The 13,714-nt window shown below is 54.8% G+C and overlaps 1 protein-coding gene across 3 annotated transcripts in view; it reads right to left on the bottom strand.

The window, feature by feature from the left end:
* MEF2D (myocyte enhancer factor 2D) overlaps positions 1-7,784 on the bottom strand; it is a 32,002-nt gene extending 24,218 nt beyond the window's left edge. For 2 of the 3 annotated variants that reach the window (XM_081216669.1, XM_081216668.1), the window contains exon 1: positions 7,487-7,780. The gene's annotated coding sequence lies outside the window, so the exon portion shown is untranslated. Of the gene's footprint in view, positions 1-7,486 lie in introns of all 3 variants that reach the window. The other variant, XM_081216670.1, reaches the window with a different exon arrangement.
* Between the last annotated feature and the right edge of the window lie 5,930 nt (positions 7,785-13,714).

Below are 13,714 nucleotides of genomic sequence, written 5' to 3'. Positions count from 1 at the left end.
GCCACCAGTGCTGGGTCTGGGCTGCCTGCCATTGCAGCAGGCGGGCTGGTGGTTAGATCAGGAGAGGGACTGCCCATGGAAATGAGGGCTTGGGAAAACTATGGAGCATGGGCCCCTGGCCGAAGGGAGAACAAGCTGAAGAGGAAAAAGTGGAGAAAAACAGGCAGTAGACAGTCTCAGAAGGGCACTGTATTCCAGAGCAGTGGTCTGTCCCCTTGTTTAAAGCAGCAAGATCCTTTTTTTCCCATCCACAGAACAGGGGCAAGGCTGCTCTAGCTGAAGCAGATGAAGGGGGTCCAGGTCCTGACTGCTGGAACGTGAGAGCAAGGAGAGGAGGGAGGAGGCCTGAGGCCTGGACCCACAGACTGGACAGCACCAATTCCGTTGGCAGGGACGGTGGAGGATGAGAATGTGAAGCGTTCACCTACAATTGCAGACAGCAGTGTCCCCCACAAAGAGGCCAATCCAATCTCGGAAAGCAAATCCTCCTAGAGACATCGTGACCTCAGGAAGCCACCGGGGATTTAAAGGGGCCGCTCAGGGTGGCAGCTGGATCTCCTTCTGACTCGAAGGACAGTCCTCTAAGCCCCTGGCAAGGGAGGGCCGGCAGTGCGGCTACGTGGGCCTGCTGAGGCGGCCAGCCAGGCAGCTCTTATAGGATTAGCTTGCTGCTTTCAGGAAAGGTGCCAGGTGAGGCTAAGATGCCCAGCCAGATGGAGCCGCCCCGACCCCGCCACACTAGCAGGCAGCGGGGGGAAGTACCTACACACACCTAGGCAAACACTTGCCCCCAGACTTGATCCATGGCCCTCACCAATACCCAGTTTCTCACCCTTTCATGAAGATATTGTGCAAAGACCCCTCTGATTTCTGACAGCTAGGATCCCTATGTACTCAGCATTCTCTGCCATTCCTATGGTCAGGATTTATCCTTCCTCTGAGTGGGAAGTCCTGCCTATTGTCTACTCTCAATCCCTCTGCTACATCTGATAACCAGGGCCCCACCCCAGGGAGCAGGTGAGGAGGCCAAGGGGTTCCTCATCTCTGCTCCCTGTCAGCTCCCCACCCTCTGGGCTGACAGGTGGGGGAGACAAGAGGGAACAGCTGGGCCAGGACACCTGTCCCCACCCAGTCAGCCTGGGCCCCACAGGCCTGCCATGGGGTAATGCATAGGGGAGTCAGCAGAGAGGCAGGCAGCTGTGGGGGATGGAGAAAAGGGGCTCAGAGGTCAAAGAGAGATGTGCCTGGGGAGGCCTGAGGCAACCCTTTCAAGATCAGCCCTTCCTCCTGGTCTACCCCCAACCATTAACACACGCATGCTTTAAAGGTTTGAGGTCACCTGCTCCATCCCCTTGCCTCCGTGTTACTCGATCCAACTGGAGTGGGAAGACTCCACAAAGAGACCAACCCTCCTCTCCCCACCCACACCCACTCCCGCCCAGTATGTCTTCCCTTGAGATTTGAGGATGAGCTCTCTCTTATTCCTTGTTCTCCCAACCCTCAATCCCAAGTACTTGCTGGCAGGGGTGGGGGCAGGGAGATCATGAGAGATAAGTAAGCACGCAGCCAGAGGGATCTGGTAAGACTCTGGGGTGAAATGTGGAGTGGGCAGGTTCTGAGACAAGGAGGCAGCTGGCTGGGCAGGGCAGAGCTGGGCTCAGCTTCCCAAGCCCGTCCCAGGGTCCTCTCAGGGCCTCCTAAGTCCCCCTCACATCAAGTCCCTACCCAGGACACTGCGTGCCTCCTCCCCACCTTCTGGACCGCTGCCTTAGCAGGCAAGTCCAGGGCCAGGTTGGAGCTGATGTCTGGAAGAAAGGATGCAGCCACTTCCCAAGCACCCACTCCGTGTTGAGTACCACACGTTTTCCCATGGAACCTCCTTCCTTTTCCAGGGGAGGCATCTCTGTTTCATAGAAATGGCAACCAACTCAGAGATGTGCAGGGACATGCCCAAGGTCACCAGGAATAAGTGGCAGAGGAGGGCTGACTGCTGAGCACAGCGCTTCCCCGCACAACTTGGACAGAGAGCAGGCAGGTTCTCTCTCCCAGGAGTAACAGCACATTCCTTCCAGGGCAGATTCCCTAATATCTGGGCCTGGGAGGCTCAAGTCAGCCATGCCTCTTGCCTTTGCACAAGCCCAGGACTCTTGTGGCTCAAGTCTTTCCTGATCTAGTCTCTCTCCTCATCCATCTCATATGGCAGCTTTAGGGGGTACTAACTGGTACCCAGGAGGGGTCTCTGAGTGTCACTTGTGTTCCTGCCTACATACCCCTGCTTTGGGGGCTTCCTCCCATGGCACTCAATCAGAAGACAATACCTTCTCAGGGAACCAAAGCATGTCCGCCCCACCCCCCACCCCATCTTGCCACCAGACCCTAATCCTCTGCACTCCTGCCAGGGAATCCTACTGGGTTCGTTCTTCCCTTCAATGTATCCTCCTCCTCTTCCCAGGTCTCCCTGGGTCTCCTTTTCCACTGCCCCTCCTGCAGGGCAGGATCCTTCCCTTAACCTTAGACAAAAGCCCTTAACACCTCCTAACTGGGAAAGCTTGAGCAAGTCACTTAAATCTCTGACTCAGTCTCCTCAATTACAAAAAACAATGTGGAGAAAAATAAATGAGTCTTCCCAGGTTTCCATGCCCAGCACAGAGCTTGGCACACAGGGACACAACAAATGGAAGTTTCCTTCCTCCAATCCCCAGGGATCTCAAAAGTTTTAGTTTTTGGTCTCCAAAGTATATTGGAAAATAGGGTGAGTGGGGTACTGCCCTTGGGTAAAAGTGCTCATGACCAGGGGGCAAAAAAAGTTCCTTCTCTATATGCTTCCCTGGTCTCTCCACCTCCTAGGGGAGTGGCCAGAGCACCCAGCCAGAGGCACCGAGCCAAGGTCAGTGAGCAGGCCTAGAGCCTGGAGCCTCCTGGGAGGGTGAGTTTAAATGAGTAAATATGGTCCCACCTGCGTGAGGACAGCAACAGGCCAGAGCTCCATACAAGTCCTTCCCTTCCCAGCCTACAACAGAGGGGAGAGAGATCAGACAATAGGCACAACTGCCACCCCCCAACCCCAGGCTATCAGGGTCCTGTGCAGAGTCAGTAAATGCAGCCCCCTGTCTCCACACCAGGCAGGACCAGCCAGAGAAGCATGGCTAGGCTCCCAGGAAGGAGAGGTTGTGGCTACAGCCTCAAGAAAAGGAAAAATCAGATGCAAAGGGTCTTGGGGATCACCCAGGCCAGGAGTTGGCCCCCAAACGCTTGAGGGCTCAGATGAAACCATGATACCTCAGAATGGCCTTGCGTATCTGGGTGAGTGGGGAGGGCAAAAGAGACCAGCGACAACCCACCAAAACACCCAGGTGCTCCGCTCACCACAAGGCTAGGTGAAACTCCCGTACATCTGGAAAGCAGACCTACCCAAGGACATGCGGTTCGAGTGAGGGGCCGAGGCAGGCTGAGCCAGGCTGAGCCAGGGGCACAGAGAGGGATAAATGGTGGCAGGGGTGGAGTGCTGCAAGGGGCAGTGAGGGAAGTCAGCCAGGGCTCCCCAACTCACACGCCATGCTCTCTAGGTCTAAACTCAATCCCTCTTGCTCGAGTCAACACTCCTCTCTTCAGAGTTTTGCATGCCTCTGCCTTCTTGCCTCCAGTCCCCTCACCCTGTCCCCAGTCTCCAATCTTTTAAATATCTTTGCCTTTCACTACCCCCACCCCCTACAGGGTGCAGCTGCTCCCTGGGTTTCTACACACTCGTGTGTATGTGCTGCACACCTCCATGCATGTGTGCCACTAAACGCTGTGGACCTGCCAAGTGCATCTGGGCATGCCAGTCTGCACGAGACCCCCACCATGCCACCATCAAGGGAAAGGAGCCCAAAGGCTAGCCATCCCACAGCTCTCAGGACAAACTCTCCTCAGGATACTTTCAGTCCGAGGCATGGGGGAAGAAGAGAAAATAAATATTACAGGAGCCAAACAGCACCATCCCCACTAGGCCAAAGTTCAAGGCCTTTCAGCAGAGCCACCAAAAGCCACTATCGAAGAAAGTATTTTGAGATCCCATCCTTCCCAAGTCAAGTTAGAGCTCTCTCTCTCTCTCCTATCTACCTCCACTGATAAGTTCTTCCTGAAGTCTAAGCTCCATTCTGCCTGCTGCAGTTGTGGACAGACAGCGGGACATCCACCACAGAAAGGTGTTCAGCTCCCAGAACAGAACTACTAGCACCTAACACCTCCCCCTCACCCATGAGTAAGTCGCCAAACTGGGACAGAAGGACAGACTGTTGGCCGGACTCCGGCCCCATGACTGGCTCATAAAAGTCACCAGAGGTTACAGTGATGCTGAGGCTATGCTGGCCCTGCCACCATCTCCTCCTTCCCTCTAAAAGGGAGATAATTGCCTCAAACCAGTTGGCCTCAGAGAGCCTGGAGAGTCCCAGCTATGATCGCAAGGGGTGGGGAGAACCCGCCACCACAGTGCCACAAGACCCACAGTCTGACCCTTGAGGATGGATTCTAGGCCCATGTCTGATCCTCTTACCCACTTCCAGGACCCAGCTGAACAGCAACTATGACTTGTTCCCAAGAGGTCAAGGCCTCTATTACACATCCCCCACTGACTCCCCTTCTCCAGTAAGGCCACCACCCGCTGGACTAGAGGGGTAGAGAAGCAGGGAGCCTGGCTCTAAATACAACTAGGGAAATGCTGGACCCACCCATTTGTTCCTGACTCCTCTTGCCTCCACAGAGGTACACAAGTGGGTGGCAAAGTGTCCAACACAGGGCCCTCCCATACCAGGCCAGGGTAAGCACTGAGATTCTGGACCAAAGCCAACCGGGGAGGGCAAGGGCCCCAGCTGGCCAGAAGGTTGACAGGATGAGCAGAGGGGCAGGCCTTTCTGGGGGCGCAAGGCCCAGGGATACCCACAGCAGAGAGACCTTCCCAGGGCAGGGTCGGGGAGGAGGGTGGGAGAGGCTAGGTCACAATCAATGAGGGCCTAAACCCAAGGTGTCCTCTTTCCTGTCCCCCTCAGAGGCCAGGAGGCCTCTCCCAGCTTCCTTGCTACTGGTCCTCCAGCCCCAACCTGGGGAGTCTACCCTCTGCCTTCTCCCCTCATCACACCTCCCAGGAAAGACCCAGGAAAGATTAAAAAAAAAAAAAAAATCTTCTGGCGAGATTATGTAACAGCAGCCAGAAAGACTATCATATCTCCGAGCCTATGAGAAAAACCAGGAGCCAAGAGGGGCAGAGCTGGGAAGCCCAGGCTCCTCCAGTCCAGGGACAGAAGGTACAGAGCAGTGTAGACAACGGGCAGCCCCCGCCACCCTCTCATGTCCTCCACTACTCTATTCCAGGCACTGGGCACAGCAGTCAGAAGGTCTAGCCCAACCTCTCATGCCCATCCCCCAAAACAAGGGTCCTGCTTCTCCACTGGGACCAGGGCCTCCAAGGGGAAGGATTGTGTCTTCCTTCCTATGGTCTCTCCCTGCTATGAAGCCATGCCTGAAAGAGTGGTGCTTGGACTAAAGCTCTGACACAGATTTGCTGTGTGACCTCAGATTAAAAAAAACAACCTCTCTGGCCTCTAAAGGTATGTAAGTGAAAGCTCCCCCTTCTCCCAGAGAAACCAGAGACCCTGCCCTTTACAAATGCACATGCATATACATATATACACACACAAATACACTAACACACACAGGCTGCGTTGGGGGAGGGGTGGCAGGGAAGTTACAACAAAGAGAATATGACCACTGAGACCCGAGGGTCCAAATGTCTGCTGGGGAAAGTGGAGAAAGAGCTACACATAAGCTCTAGTGACCCCCCAATCACTCCAGATAAACGGGTCTTCAGCCACCCTCACACTGATCCCACCCCACCCCCATCTCCTGCCCAACACACTGGGAAACCACAGGAAGGAAATTCATTCCCAGGCAGGCCGTGGGAGCTGGGACAGCCAGGCTAAGTCCTGGGGCGGGTGTGACCCGGCGGCCACAGGCGGGTAGACATCTGTGAACACTGACATGTGCCTTTTTCAATGCTCTCCTTGACTACTAAGACTTCTCTGTTGGGGGTTTGGAGGGGAGCGGGAGGTGGACAGCTTCCTAACTTCAAAATACCCAATGTTCTGCTGGCCAGGGCTCCCCTGCTATCTCGAGGCCAGAGCAGCCCAAGGTCACCGCCCCAGACGGTAAACTTCCCATAGTCCAGGCTGGCCCCTGAATAGCCTAGGAGACCCACTGAGGGGATGGGGGAAGGGGCAGCAGAGGGCCACTCCCCCAAACCAAAGAAACCAGGCCTACAAGGAGACCTCAAAAGGGGGCTGGGCACTGAGAAGGGGGACACAGGATCCACCCACTGTACCCTCCCCCAACCCATCAACAATGGGCTGCTTAAGAGAAGGCAGAGAGAGTCCCCCACTCAAAGGACAAACCTGGGATAACCGAGTAAGTGGTTGCAAGGGTGCCCACACTCAGGAGCCCTCCTCCTTCTATTGGGGAGAGACCTCGGGAGGCCACTGAGAGATGAGCTTCAATCACTAGGGGAAGGGAGACCCTGGAAGACCAAACCTGATAGGAAAGGGGCTAGCACTGGGATGAGAGACTAGATGCTTCTTAGCTTCCTTGGCCCTCCCTCCCTAAAAGCCCCCCAACACTCACTAGACCCCCACTCCCAGCCCAGTTCAGCCAGCCATAGGTGGAGAGAGGGACTGGAGAACTCTTGCCCAGATGTTGAACAGCTGCAAACTTCTGGCCGGGGGTTCTCCAGCTGGGGCTGCTGACAAACCAGATCAGGGGTCTCGGGAGCGGACTAGGAGGTCCCAAGGAAGGGTCCTGCGTGCCCACCTCCGTGATGACTCCGCGTCCCAACTCCACAGGCGCCGGGCAAACCCGGGCCCCGGACACACACACACTCACACACCCCAACCCACCACCCTGGTGTCATCTGAACAACATCCCCCCTCCCTCCCCCGCTTCCCAAACAGCTGCGGCTCCCCCCGCCCCCACCCTCCCGCCGCCCTCCCAGGCCCCCTTCTGCACCATTTCGGGCCAAGGAGGAGGGAACAGGCGGCGCGAGGAGGGAGAGGGAGGGAGGGCCGGCTGTTAAAATGTCAGTCGCTCCCGGCTGTCACCAGAGACCCCCTCTGAGGATGCCGCCCCTTCCCAGACCACTCGGGGATCGCCCTAACCCCCGGACACCAACAGACCGGCGCGCCCCCAAGCCCCCGGCCCCCACCCTGACCCCAACACCCAAGGGAATTACAGCCCACACCACTTGTCCCCCACAGTCGAGTCCCTCACCCAAACAGTCCCCCATATAATCTCCCACCAACGCCACACGAAAACAGCCCGCTCCGCGAGTTCCTCCCAGTCCAGAAGGCCACCCCATCCCACCCTCAGGGGGACGGTCTAGACCACCCTCCACCCCAACCCCAGGACGGGGTGGGGGAGGGGGCCTCTTAAAGTGGCAGGCTCATTATTTTTCTATACTCACCGGCCCCACTGGGGGAAGGGGGTGTCACGGCTGGGAGTGGGTAGCCCTCGCCTCTAGTCCGGGGGATCTTCAGCACCTGGAAGCCGCAGCTCCGGGCGGGGGGAATAATAAATGAGGCCGGCGTCCGCGCGGGCCCTGGGCGGCGCCGGGGGGCCTAGGCCCCCGTCGTGCGCGCGGGGGCGGGCAGGCAGGCAGGGGACCCGGGCCGAGAGTCCGAGTCGCCTCGGCTGTTGTTGATATTTTGCTTCCTTCCTCCTTTCGGGCTCCAAAGGTAACTCCTCCAGCCCCCAAGAGTCAAGGCCGACGTAGGCACAGCTCAGCCTAGCTTGAGGGGTGGGGGGAACAGGGGTGATGGACAGGCGGGGGGCCAATGGGAGGAACCCGTGGGGGTGTGGGGGCGGGGCCGGAGTAAAGGCGGTCCCCGGGACTCGGCCCCGCCCCTCGCTTTCCTCGGGCCGGCCGAGCCGGGCCGAGCCGGGCCGGGTCGGCCCCCACCCCACCGCCCTTCCAAGCTAGGCTGCGGCGCCGGGAGCGGCAGATCCCTCCGCCAGCCGGGCGGGAGGGAGACAGCGACGGACCGAGGCAAAGTAGGCACGCGAGACCCAGAGGCCCCTAAAGGGATCGGCCCGCGCCCGTGGTGCCCCCGCTTCGAGCTGGCCGGACGGCCGCCTAGCACTGCTGCCACCGTGCGCTCGAGGAGGTCCTTTCCCGGGAGCTTCCTCGGACTGCGTGCATACTCTCGCATACACACACACGCTACCTCGACAGCTCCCCCCATCCCCCAAGCCCCAGGAGATTTGGGAGGTGGGAGTCTAAGTAGATAAATTAAGGGTAGACGCTAAGTGTTGAAAAGATTCCATCTCCCTCACTTAGGGTGTGCCGAAGCTCCACTTAAAGGGACAGGTTCATTTCTGGGGGGTTACCTGGAGAGCTCGCTTGCTCCCTCTACCTGAGACAGGCCCCCTCCCCTCCCGGAGCCCGGCTCGGCAGACGCCCAGCAATTTAAAGCGACAGCTCATAGTTCGTGGGTGACCTAATCCCCAGTGCCTGCGGCCCCAGAACACTTACAGCCGAGGGGGGCAATTTAAAGGGGTGTGACCCTAATTTCCCCCAGCACAGGAAACGCCCAAAAGCATCTTATTAAAGAAGCAGTAGTAGCTGTTTTAAAAAGTTTTTAATTCCTGTTTGCTCCAGGGTGTGGTGAATCTTCTCGTGCCCTGCAACAGGAGCGTGGGTGCCATGCCTGCTGGACAACTGACCCATCAGACTTCCTCTCCCAGCATCCCTGTTACTCCAACGTCTGCTTCCTACCTTGAGCTTGAGGAAATGATGGAATCTGGCTTAGATCTCAAAGAACCTTGGAGAACAGAAGGGCACTCAGTTCTTCACACACCCTGATTTCTATCTGGCTGGGTCTGATTTGCTGGACAAAGACTCAATTCTAGGTTAAGGGCTGAAGAGACGAATATATCCCGAAAGAGGCAGCATGTTTTGGTGATAAGAGGCATCAACTTTGGAGTAGTCCAGCTACCTTGGTTCAAATCCTTATTCCACCATTTATTAACTGGGAACACAGGCACGTTACTTAACTTCCCTGTACCTCATGATCCTCATGGGTAAAATAGAGATGATGATAATAGCACCTAACTCATAAATTGGTGTGAAGATTAAATTAGTTCATACGAGTAGATTGCTTTGAACAGTACCTCATGCTGCATTGTAATAATTCAAGGGCTGGACTGTCAAGACCCCCTTTAGGCCCATTATCTCATACAAGCATCAGCGGAGGCAAGTTCAGTGGAATTGCTTTGCAAATAGGTTGGACGCTTATCCTGTATGCTTGAAGACAGGAAGCCAGCAAGCTCCTATTTCCTTGGCCTCAGTTTCCAACTCTTCCACTTGGCCCCTCCTTCAGGAAACCTGATTTAAAGTGTCCCACTTTATCCCCAAACATAGCTTCTTAGTTCCCCATTAGATTTGAGAGATGGGGCCCCAGCACCAGAAGATGTCAGTCTTCCCTACCAGGCAGGGCTAGCTTGCCTGAAGGACCTCAGTGTAGGCAGGGGGAGCCCATCTGCCCTGTCCCCAAGGACTCTGAGAAGAACAGAGCCTTGTGCCAGGCCTGGGGCTGTGGCAACAGCAGGATGGGAAAGTGCCCCCCCCTCCCTCAAGTGGGGAACCTCCCCTCACTTGTGGCCTCTATTTTTAGTGCTTCCCCAGGCTCTAGCTGGAGAAACCGTTTAGTCATCAGGGTGTTTATTTTCTGGCTGTTTCCGACGTCGGGAAAGCAGAATGTTGAGACTGGAGAGATCCAGGGCTGCTGGAAAAGACTTCTTAGGAACAGGCCTGGGAACTCAGCCTTCAGACCACTGGGTCCCAGATCACGGGAAAGAAAAGTGGGCAGGGGGCAGCCAAGCCCCCGGGACACTGAGAAAGCTGGGTTCTCAGCCTGCCTCCAGTTTTGAGGCTCTCAAGCTAGAGACCCCTCTGGCCCCAGCTCTATTGGAAAGATTCTTTCCAAAACCATTAGCAGTCCCAGAACAAATTATTTCCCAGGGCTGATTCCCAGAAACCCCCTCCCCAACATCCTACAGATCTGAGTGGTGAGCCTCCCGCCAACCACAGCTCCAGCCAATCTCAAGCCCTAGGTAGGTTTGCCAGGGCTGTGATTGGCCAGCTGGTCCTCCCTGCCTTGGAATGTTGGGTCCTAAATAAAGGAATGAGGAAGGAAGGTAGGTGAGTCACCTAGGAGGGTGTTAAAGGGCCAGGAACAGCAGGAGGGAGAAAGGAGGGCAGGGAAAAGCTCAGTGGGGGAGATGGAGTGTCCTGGACCCTGAGATGCTGAAATGATAATCCACTAGAAAACAGAGTAGGAAAGAGTAGGAGAGGCTGACATTACAAGTAGAATAGAATTTACGTATACATGTATTTATAGAGAGAACTTTATAGGAAAGGAAAAGTAACAAACATGAGGTCTTGATTTCCATGGAGGACTAAGAAAGGATCTAGGGAGTGTTGCTGGAAGTTAGATTATAATAAAGACTTCCTGAAAATGACTCACTACATCTTTTCCTTCTAGCCCCTGGACTACCCATCCCAGGATGTGCTAGGTGGAAAATGCCTAGGCAGGCTCAGATGGCTGGGCCTCATTTTTCCTTCTCTCCCTCTGACTACCAACTCAATCTTTATCTTAGAGAAAAGTCAACTAACGTTGCTATAAAGTCCCCTGTGAGTCGGACAGATGCCCACCAAAGTCCTAAAAAGTGTGTGTAAACTCCTCTGTACAGTATCATCTTCATCAATTTATATGGCAGAGGTACATCAATAGCTCCCTTTATTCACACCTCCCCAAGCATCCCTATCCAACTTAATTTGGAAAGGTCTTCCTCATCCACAAGGGCTGCTTCTCTCCTGACTGTTGTTTCATAACTATGGGAAGCCATTACCGCTGTTTCAGCCTCTAACTGGCTGCTTGGTTAACCCTCTTGCCTTCTCCACAGTCATTTGGACAATCTCCATCCTCGCCTCCATCCATGTCATCCTTTCCATTGGGCTGATCATTCTTCCTCCCAGTTTTCCCGTAATCCCAGCAAAGGCCCCCAATCTCTCCCATCTTCCACCTCACTTGCGTGGGGAAGGGCCATCAGCATGGGTAATATACTGGCGATCCTTCTGTGTACATATTCTCCATGTGGACTTGTGTGTCTTCCTGTACCTCTGCTTCTGTATAGTGTTCTCCACTCTGTGTATCTACCTCATCAGTACACACTGCATAGTACTGACATTTTTGGTTTCTAATTTACTCTCCTTCACTAGATTTTGAGCTCCTTGAGGGCAGCAGTTTAACTCAACTTTGAGTCTTCAGGGCTTTTCAGGGCCTGGCATGGAATGTGCTCAGCAAACGTCTGTTTCATGAATCTGTATATGTGTTTGTAGCTGTGTATCTGAGTTAAGACTATAAAAACGTTATTGAACACTTCTAATTGTCTATTGATAACTGTGCTAGTCCAGGGATGGGGCTCTAATCTGGGACCGAACAAGTCCCGTTTTGGGCGGGGGCAGGGTGCGGGGCGGAGTCGGGCAGAGAGGTGTCCAAGACTGTGTTGGCAGAGCTGTGCCCCAAGCTCAGTGCCAGGGTGCCTGGGGCCAGGGCAAAGGGCAGACGCCCCACCCTGGAACTGAAGGAGGTAGGGAAGGGGTGCCTAACCTGGGTCCTGGGTGAGTGCCCCCCCCACGAGTTCCCTGCCCCCGGCTGGGCAGGATGTGGTGGCAGCTGCAGGAGGGTGGGCAGGATGTGGGGGTGGGGGCAGCTGAAACGAAGCCTGACAGTCGTCTCCCCAGCTCCTCCCTTCTTCCCTCTCCCCACCCCCCACCGCCCCCTCCATGTCACGTGGTTCCAGCCCGGGCACCGACGGACTATTTCCCCCTTTCCGCGGAAGGACATAATTGACATTGCAAACTTGAGTCACCACCGACTTTAGCTATACCACGCCTTTTTCTTGCCCCATAGCGCAAGACGGAAAGTTTTCCAAATACACATTTCTTTAAAGCCTTGATCGCTAACCCTGGAGTGGACCCTTTAAACGCAAATGAACCGCCGCCCTCTCGCTTTCGCCCCCCCACCCCCACCCCATCTTCGCTCCTCGTGCCCAGACTCCGCCAGCTGCCATTGACGTCACGCGTGCGTCAGCGTCGCCAGCCCAACCAGACGGCACGTGGGGGGAAGAAGGTGGCCTTAAAGGGCCAGACGCTCTCGGGCTGCCGGGTTAGTGCTGTGAGATTTGGCCTTGAAAAAGAGGAATGAAATGGGAGGTGGGGATCTCTGTTGGAACAGAAAGAAATGCAGGATAGACGTTAGGAAGGACTTCCCAGAGTAGGACGGACAGGCCTTTCCTCTAGATTCCCCAGAAGTTTGGGTATTTGCTCCTGGGAGAGAAACCCAGGAGGAGCAGAACAACTCTGAGGGTAAAGGAAACTTGGCATTTACGACTCGCGCAATTATAATTTCAGCCTTTCCTCTATCCCTGCCCAGCATGTCCACAGCGCAAGGACTTCGGTCACTTCGGGATCCTCAGCACCAACAACAAGGGCGTAGTAGATACTCAATTTAAGTATTTGTAGAGTGAATGGAGTACAGTGCAAAGCCACCTCTTTTAGGAGGCTTTCCCTGATTGCCCCACCCAGCCACGCGTAGCACATACCCGAAGCTAAAGGCAATCTCACTCTCTTTTGAACACCCACGGCGTTTAATGAATCTTCCTTCCAGGCATTAGTGACCACAAGGGCAGTGGTTAAGAGCACGAACTTGGAATCACATAAACATAGGTTCCAGTTCCATTTATATAGTTTACAAGCTGAGTGACTTTGGGCAAATCTCTTCATCTTGGTTCTAATAACTGTCAAATGGGGCTAATGCTACTTAGACCACAGATTTGTTATGAGGATTAAATGGGACAATTTTTGTGAAGTTCCTATATGGTAGCTAATGCACAGTAAGCACTCAATAATGGTGGAGGAAAAAAAAAATAATGGTGGAGAGCAGGTTTTAAGATGGCCATCTCCCCCACTAAACTTAGAGCCTCTTGAGAGCAAGGAGCTTGCCATACTAATTTATTCCCAACACCAACACAATGCAAGGCTTATAGCTGGTGCTTTAAAAACGTTTGTTGAATGAATAAACATGAATGGATGAGTATTTCAGTATTTCCTGAAATCTGACCTCCAAACCCACCCCTGAAGTTGTTACCAAAGGGAGAAAACATTACAAGTGCCCCCTCTGGCCCCAGGTTTTAAGCTCTGTGGTAGAGCCTCAAGGTAGAGTTGGGGTGAGGCCCTAATCTCTGCGGTTGAACCAAAACTATTATGCAAACAAGCCTCAAATGATTGGTCTGCAATGGAGACCTGAAGGGGCCCTCCCCACCTCTCCCCATCCCCAACTGCTAGAACCCTGTCCCAGAAAACCCAGGCTGGGCATTTGCCAGGAACACAGGACACTAGGGAGCTAGAAGAAGAGAGCTTCTTGCCCCTTCAGAGTTTCTCAGCCCCAACACTAATCCATCTTTGGCCTTTTCTTCCCTGGAGCCTAGTCTCTTCCCCCATCAGTTCGTCTCCCCAGCTCTGCCTCCCATCCCCCACTCCAACCCTCATTCCCTCCACAGCTTTCCAACAGTTATAGTGGAGGGCGAGGGGGACACAAGACCTCCTATCACCTGATTCCAGCTCCTTGGC

This window comes from Mesoplodon bidens (assembly GCF_964165515.1).
Source record: "Mesoplodon bidens genome assembly, chromosome: 2".
Classification (NCBI taxonomy): domain Eukaryota; kingdom Metazoa; phylum Chordata; class Mammalia; order Artiodactyla; family Ziphiidae; genus Mesoplodon; species Mesoplodon bidens.
This window is presented reverse-complemented; position numbering and strand designations above follow the sequence as displayed.